At 45.5% G+C, this 8,572-nt stretch overlaps 1 long non-coding RNA gene across 1 annotated transcript; it reads left to right on the top strand.

Annotated features, from left to right (window-relative positions):
* The first annotated feature begins 1,643 nt into the window (after window positions 1-1,643).
* Window positions 1,644-6,813, top strand: LOC139678059 (uncharacterized). The gene is made up of 3 exons (XR_011698953.1): window positions 1,644-1,797; window positions 3,813-3,872; window positions 4,640-6,813. It is a non-coding gene; the product is annotated as an uncharacterized lncRNA (long non-coding RNA).
* The last annotated feature ends 1,759 nt before the right edge of the window (window positions 6,814-8,572 follow it).

Genomic DNA, 8,572 nt, shown 5'->3' with positions numbered 1-8,572 from the left:
CGGAACCTCCGCATATCCATCGTCCCGCCTCCCCTTACTCACGTTTGGGGAGGGAGGGAGGGAAGACGGCGGGGATGCAGTCCGAGCCAGGGGGCGGGCGGCTCAGGGCCGGCGTGGGCGTGGGGAGGAGGGAGCCCCGGGGAAGGCGGAGGCTCTGGGCAAGTTATGCGGAGGGTGCGAGGAGCGCGGCCCGCGGGGAGGCAGCGGGGGCACGGGGGCAGGTGGATGCTTTTGCGGTAGGGCACCGGGACGTTGGAGGAGTCTGTCCTGCCTGCTGCCAGCTCGCCCCGGGAAGGAGCGGCTGCAAGGGCTTTCCTGGGAGACAAGGACACAGAGCCGAGCGACAGCAGCCCGCGCTGCAGGCAGGGCTGTGCCGGACGCCCAGGGGAGCCGGGGGTGCTCCCTCCCTCCGCGCTCGGCGGCACCCGCACCCATCGCCCCTGACAGCCGCCGCAGCCAATCGCCGCGCCCCTCGCGCCCCGCCCCGCGGGCCCCTCCGCCAATGGCCGCCGGGCGGGCAGGCGCGCGCAGCTGTGGCGGCGCTGCCGGGATACCGCGGCCGCGGCGGGGGGGCGGTACCGGCCGCGGGGAGGGGCGGAGCGGGGCGGGATCGCGCATGCGCGCCCCGGCGGCGGCGAGAAAATGGAGCCGTTACGGGCACGGGTGGACTACAACTCCCAGCGGCCGCGCATGCGCGCGGGGCCGCGCCGGCGGGCGGGGAGAGGGGCCGGGGCCGCGGAGCAGAGTCAGGGGCGGCCCCGCTGGGAGGAGCCCGGCGGAATGCACTGCCCTGCCCTGCCCCGCCCCGCACGGCTGCCCGCTGGGAGGAGCCTGGCGGCGGAGCGCTCTGCCCCACACGGCTGCCCGGCGGAGAGTGTGCGAGCGCTGCCAGGGAGGAGCAGGAGAAGGAGACGGAGCACCGGGTACAGCCCCGTACCGCTGGCGTTTTCCCCGCCAGGGCGAGCCGGCCTTGCGCTGTCGGTCGCCGCTGTCTTTGTGTCCCGCAGGCGCTGCAGCTCCCGGAGCCCGCCGGCTCTCGGATCCGCTGGGATCGGGCAGCGAGGAGGGCGGGGCTGGAAGGACGTACGGCGGCTTCGGCCGAGGAAAACAACGCGCGCTTTCTGCCTCTTGTTTTTTTTTAACAGACGTCACTGGCAATCCCCTAATTTAGCGGAGACTGACTCATCACTTCTGAGCGCCCAGTCTTGCTCGGTGAGGCACCGACGCTCTGCTGTGTTGCAGGGAGCGAAGGCAGCGACGGCCCGATGGGGACCCCCCTCAGCCCACTCAGGGATTTTTGCTGCCGTCATCAACTTTTGGTGCCTGAAAGCGCAAAGTTGGGTTTTTAGGGAAGCACAGGCAGTCCTTTGCCGATACCTCCGTATCCTTCCACCCTCCAGTGGGAGCTGTGCACCCAAACACTGGTGAGGAGTGGAGGCGGTATCGCAGACTGAGCCTATTTCGAACTTGGGGCGGATGTCAGAGGGCAGTTTGCTTGTTCTCTCCAGATAGCTCATAAATTCTCCCGGTTTTTCTCCCACTCCTGTCTCCATTAGCTGATGTAAACCTCACATACGTGAGATCTTATGTTTTTCATTTACAGTGATACTATGGCATCTAGGCAGTCAGTGCTTCAAGACAGTGTTTCTGGACCTGTGTGTGGTGGCATAGACAGGGAATTGTCTGATGGCAGCACTGGCCTAGGAACACCTGTTCTAGATTGTTGGCACCACCTTGGTGGTTAGAGCGTGTTTCACCGGTGCCTTGAAGAAGCTGAGCCACTGTCAACAATTAAAGGTAGTTAACAGTCACCTGGCTGTGAGAACCCAAGCCAATAATTATGACTCATTAGAGGCAAGACATCTGAGAAGAAGTCAGATGACTCCTAAAAGAAGCAATTCTTGCAAAAAAAGATAAACATCATTCTAGATGCGTAGTAGTAATTACACATACAAATAAGAAATCAGTTTGTAAAAGTACCTGCTAATTTACTAAACAGGAACTTCTGTCCCTCCTCCTTATAAACAAAATAAAAATTAGGGAGGGGAACTCTGAAGTGTAACTGCAGCCTGCTGAGTTTCAGTAATCTGCTCAAAAGTGTTGATAAGTTCCATGCAGAGGATACAGACCTTGGTATCACCTGCTTCTTAGAAGTGCCATCCACTAGATCTTCTGTTAGCTTCTCATATGTCACTAGAAGAGTGACAGAAAACCATCATTGTACTTTGAACAAGTCCATGGGAACGGATTGGACTGAGCTTACCTGAAAATACATTTGGTAGCCATTTTGAAGGTTCCCTTTCACAGTTCTCAAAGATGGTGCTCAGTGCTTTGTTTACTGTTGTAATCAAATATACCTGTACCCAGAAATATCTATTCTCTGCACTCCCCTCAGCAGTATGTCATGTTAGCTATTGTTTTAGGAAGCTGGGGGGGATGGGGAAAGGAGGAAATCAGATACACGTGCACATCTGCAGGTTGGAAGGTGTGGAGTTGATACGCATTGCCTATCTCTGTTTTTTCTCCTCCTCTACTTTCCTTCTATTTTGGCCTCTTGCCAACAACTCGCACAACTACTGTGTAATACACATGTGTATGTATATATAAAAATTATACACTTCATGTAACATATAAATATTTTAGTAATTACAGTTGTTCCAGTCATTATTCCAGCTCATCAGTTTAAAGTTCAGAATACTTAACATGAGGAATATAAAATCTCAAACCTCCAAATATGTTTCACAAATATGTAGATACTGCATGTAAGAGGTATACGGCATTTAGCTGGTAGTCTGCCTCCTTCCTCCTTCCTTCACTGCCTTAGCTGAATATTGCTACAGGAGATACTATGTAATTGTTACGGCTGTGTCTCTGGTTATTAGAAAGGATAGTGTCTTCTGATCGTTTGTCATTATAGGTACAGATGAATCAGATGAGTTATTCCTGCTAATGAATTGCTGTTTCTGCACCATTTAACAGCTTAATCCCTCTTCTATAGTTACATATGGTTGGAGTTTTTTTCTGTGTTTTTCTGTTTGAGGCTAAATTCATGCTTACCTGGATGATGGTAAAAGAATTTTACAAGTCTATTAATTTTGCTTGTAGTTCAAGGTTTTGAAGCACTGCTTCTTCACACCTGTTTTCTGGCTGTTGCCATCTCTTTCTTGCACCTGCTGCACCTCTAAAGCACTAGAGAGCTTAAACACCATTAAACTGGCATTAAATGTGAGCAAAAAATTCTGACTGGAACTACTAAAAGTACGTTGTAGCAGATGGCCAAGACAGAAGTACATCTGAGTGTTCCCAGAGTGTCAGCAGAGTCAACACAGATCAAGGGCAGCATATTCTGTGGGCTCCAAATTCTTTAGTGAGTTCAAGAGAGATACACCTCAACACTTGGAAACCACTGAGAAAGACACCAATCTGAACCTTTACTGAACTCATACCAAGCCTCAGGCTTGTTTCTGTCAGCTGTACTGCAGGACCCAAACACTCGGATGAAAAACAGGCAACGTTTGTTAGAGCAGCTCAAGGGTAGGTTGTCTGAACAGTAGTAATAGTGCTAAAAACTATGAGGCATTTGGTAAGAGCAGGAAAGTTTTTATTTGGTTCTTTATGTCCACCAATGAAATTTCTTTTGCAATCTTACTCCATTTCCCCAGAATCACCCTTCTGAAATAGGTATCTCAAGATGGTTAATATAAAACATACTGTTTACTTAGTGAATATTTGGTGGAATGGCCACTCAGCATTTATGATATTTGAGCCGAGCATTTATAATAAGCTTGAGACAATTTTTATTCTCCTTTTAGAAATCAAACAAGATTCTAAAGCAAAACCTAGATTTTGTACAACTAAAAGGACTACAAAAGGTAAGTCAAAATGTGTCTATTATTACGAACTACTACAGAGTGCCAAGAGAAATTCAGTCCACAGTGGATTTAGCTCATCTTTGCTTTTGGTTTGTAGTTTGCCTTTATAAGCTTTCCCCTCCTTATTTTCTCAGGGTCAATTTCCTTGCCAGGTTCCCGAACTAGAACCTGACAATAAGAGCCACAGATACTCGAAATGTGCTCTTGATAACACAGTAAATGCAGCCATTTTCCTCTGTCAACAATTCTAAGCCACTGCAGTTAATTCTTTTAGAAAATGCAGCCATAGGAGGAAAACTGTAAAACCCTACAAAGCTTGTGTCTCCTAGTAATAAATGAAAAAAGATTTTTTTTTTAGCTTTATTCATGTATGATACAAAATGTGCTCTGGGATTTGTCCTCTGATCTTACCTCTGGGGACAAATCTTGTAGGTATTCCTGGGACTGGGAACTGGAAAATGTAGGAGCCAGGTGAGCCCAAATCCCCAGAGATCCTCCCTGTCCACCAGAGATGTGTTGGCAGTTGTGCTGCTGCTGGGACAGCACACACAGCTGTGCTGCGAACAGAGTTTTCCCTTTTGATCAAGGATGGAGGAGAAACATTGTCTCCTTGCACATGCAGATAAAGGGGCAGAAAACGTACATACCCATTCTAAGGTGTTCAGGAGTCACCCCTTTATCTTGGAGTTTGTTTTTTAAAAGGAAGTTTTAGCTTCAATGGCTCCTAAGAAAAACATGAGAAGATGACCTGACAATATTAAATGCAGGTGTGTCCCCTTGAAACAACAGTTTACCTGAAGCTCATACAGACGTGCCCCAGTGGGATTGTGACTTAGAGGTGTACTGCTCTGCAGATCCCATTTCCTACTGACTGTTCAGAAAATACAGAAGCAACAGGAGTAGAGCAGGCCCAGGCCTGACACCGACTGGGTGTTCCCTGGCTCCAACTGCTGGCAACTTCTAAAGGCATCTTCTGCTCCAGGTGGAACCAGATATCTCATGATGGAGGCAGAAAATCCTTTGCTGCTATTTTGCCTCTCTGGTAAATGACTGTTGTCTGATTGCACGAGTCCCAGACCAGGAAGAAGGGTATTGGTGTAGGTGGCATATAGCCACAGACCAATTGTTTCTGACAATGGTGGTATTTTTAAAATTAGTAATTTATGGTTCTAATCTACCAGGACTGGGTAGATTATTTGAAATTACATGTTTTGGCACTTCAATGCTTGAAGAATACTTTCCACTGTTCCTCTGAATATATTCTACTGCATTAAACCAAATCACAAGTGTGAATGATGTTAGCTGTTTATTTCAGGCATTTAATAATTGCAGCCTTTCCCACCATCATAAAATAATGTTTTATAACAGAACATAGAGGTTTCTGGACTAAAAGCTAAAAGCCAGTCTGGATAGCACAGACACTAAGCCTTTTAAAACCACTGGGAAAGAAAAAGCGCTTGCATTCTTCTGATCTGTTGGCAGTTTCATCCGTGATAGCTAAACCTGGAATTAGCCTAAAAAACATTGATTGTTACTTAGTGTTGACTTAGACTGTCAAAGTGCTTGGAACTGTACAGAACAAAGAAGACAACAGAGTTAATGATAACTTTTAACTAGATGTATGTTGAACACCAAAGACATCAAAACCAGCTCACTATGGAAACTGAAATAATTGGCTTGTGAAGCTTCCTGAGAAATACATAAAACAAATATTTACAAAGGTTATTGGATGGTGTCTTCAGTTTCATTGTAGATAGTCTCAAATTAGCAAGGCCATAAATTAGGTTTCTTATTTGCTAAAAAAGTTAAGATTGTTAAATGACAAATTTTGTGAAAAGTGCCAATAAGAAAAAAAGGAAACATTTGCTACTGGTAGGGCTTTATAGCTGATATTCTCTAAAATGAAGCAAGGTGTAGACAGACATCAATTATTATGTAAAAGCAATGATTTTAAAAGCTCTTATTATATGTGAGCAAAATCTATGAAATCTGTCTGTGGCAGATAGAAGAGGAAACAATACCAGGGCTTGTGTGAGGCAGCTCACCACAGACAGACCTGCAGCATCCAGTCAAGAAAAGCTGTGATGGTTCAATATAACCTTTCTCCCAAAGATCAACAAGGTGCTTTAGCAAGTAACACAGTGGCCTGGGAGACCTGAAAAGGCTTTGCCCTGAACAGCCTGCTTAGAGGCTCATGTGGAAAAGGACAACATGTGTTGGCACTGACAGTTCAGTCTCGTCATACAAGAGCAAGGGTGGCTGCAACTGTTTAAACTCCAGTGGGAGAGAGAAAAATGCCAGTGTCTCTGTGAGGGTAACTGCTGCAGCTTGTCCTGCCTCCTTCTCCTCCTGGAACAATGTAGGGGTGAGAAGACCATGTGCTTTCTATTTTTCCTAACTTTACTTTCTTAACTTTACTTTCTTCCTTTATACATTCTATCTTGCATCTTATGCTAACAGTTACTTTAATTCTTACTTTATAAGCATTTCCTTTACTAAATGTGTTTTGCTACCTTAATACTAATAAGAGTAACTTGCTTCACACTTTGCTACTTTATGTTGGTTATTGCTTTTTGCTATTCTTGCTTTATAAGATCAGCTCTGTTTTGCAACTACAGTAACTTGCTTTACTTTCAATGTGCAGTTTCTTTTTCAACATGTGTGTTGATAAAAAGAAGCTCTGTTCTTTCTTTTTGTGTTAGAGAGAGAGTGGTGTGCAAGATATTTTATTGTCCTATGCTATTGAGAGTGTCTGGATAAGTTAGTAGTTCTTTATTGCTAGTTTCTATCTGTTGTGAAAATGGGATACACTGCTGTATTGTAACTTGAGTTTAGTGTGTTTGTCTCTGTAGAATGTGTTTGTGCTGTTTTCTTTTGGGGTCTTTTATTATCATCAATTAAATACAATCTTGCAGCTGAACATTATCACCGGCAAAGCAGAACCCACAATAACTGTCACATATTTGTATTAATAAATGTTATTTTGGGAGCTGTTGTGAGAAAAGTTCTCTTTTGGCTTAAGTGTGGCTTCATATTAGAAGTCAGAAACCCTTCCAACCAGTGGGCTGTCAGTTAAAAGACAGACAGTGTTGGGGACATAAGGCTCCAATAGTCTAGAAGCACTTATTGCTAATAATTTTCTCCCTGGCTTAAGTGTGGTCCTCATATCAGGGGTTAGAAAACCTTCCAGCCTGTGTTCCGTCCTAGTTCGGCAGGCAGTGCTGGGTTCATAAGGCTCTAATTTTTCTGGAGGTGCTTATTGCTATCATTTCTCCCTGGCTGAAGTGTGGCTTCATATCAGAGGTCAGAACCCCTTCCAACCTGTGTGCTCTCAGTTAAAAGACAGACAGTGTTGGGTACATAAGAATTTGATTGTCTGGAAGTGCTTACAGCTAATAACTTTTAATTAATACAGTTAAGACTAGAAATCTTTGTATTTCTGTCTCCCTCCTCCCTTTCATGTGACAAACACATGCTAAGAGAATGTTTCCTACAATGGCAGGAGACCTGCAGTACTCCTTGTCAAAGCCTAGAGTTGATGTGGATTCACAGAGAAATTAATGGTACAGAAATCTACCGAGGGAGGGTACAAAAACTGGGGAGAGGAGGAGCCAAAAAAAAGCCCCAAGGCTTCAGATGAGGATGTCATCTGTTTGGAAGCTGGAAAACTATCTGTGAAAATAGTCATAGAATCATAAAATGGTTTGACTTGGAAGGGCCTTTAGAGATCATCCAGTTCCAAGCCTGCCAGCCTTGGGCAGGGGCACATTCCACTAGACCAGGCTGCTCAGAGACCCATCCAACCTGGCCTTGAACACTTCCAGAGCTGGGGCATCCACAGCTTCTCTGATTAACCTGTTCCAGCATCTTCCTACCCTATGAATAAAGAATTTCTTCCTAACATCTAATCTACATCTCTCATATCTTAGTTCAAAACTGTTTCCCCCTTGTCCTATCACTGTGCCCATGTAAAAAGTCACTCTCCCCTTTTTTAACAAGTCCTCTTTAGGTACTAGGAAGCTGCTGTGAGGTTTCCCTGGCACTTGCTTTTCTCCAGGCTGAACAGCCCCAACTCTCTCAGCTTGTCTTTATAGCAGAGGTGCTCCATCCCTCTGATCATCTTTGTGACCATACTATATATGTTTGTAGAGTTCTGACTTGTTTCCTTGGTACCTGCTCATAGTTTCTTTCAAAAACAAGGTATTAGTTAAAAAAAGATTTTCAGCACTCTATTCCATTAGTCCATTATTCACTCTAGTTAAGTAGCTTACAATGTCCAAAGTAGATCAAGCTGCTGCAGCCAGTTAAGCTCTGGTTCCTCAGTATGCTCTGAAAGAAAGAAAAAAAATACAATGAGATGAGAGAAGCATCATCAGAAAATACATGCCCTTTGCTTGTTGTGACACTGGAAAGGAAGCAGACCTTCAGTCAGCTGCCTAAAGCCCAGGGTACCTCACTAAGTACCCAGCAGCACTTAATGTAATTTTTGAAAAGGTTCAGGTCAGACAGGGCTTTACACAGGTACACAGGAGTCAGGGGGGTGCAGAGGTGTTTTCTCAGATCGATTTATTAAGTCTAGCCTGGGAATGTCACACCTTGTTTTTCTTTCAGGAGCTGTCTGCTGGCCATTCCCTGACCTGAAAGGCAGTGCAAAATAGATTCACAGAATCATAGAATTGTTAGGGTTGGAAGGGACCACT

Source organism: Pithys albifrons, chromosome 1 (assembly GCF_047495875.1).
Source record: "Pithys albifrons albifrons isolate INPA30051 chromosome 1, PitAlb_v1, whole genome shotgun sequence".
In the NCBI taxonomy this organism is placed as follows: Eukaryota; Metazoa; Chordata; class Aves; order Passeriformes; family Thamnophilidae; genus Pithys; species Pithys albifrons.
Note: the sequence above shows the minus strand (reverse complement) of the source record. Positions and strands in the feature narration are given on the sequence as shown.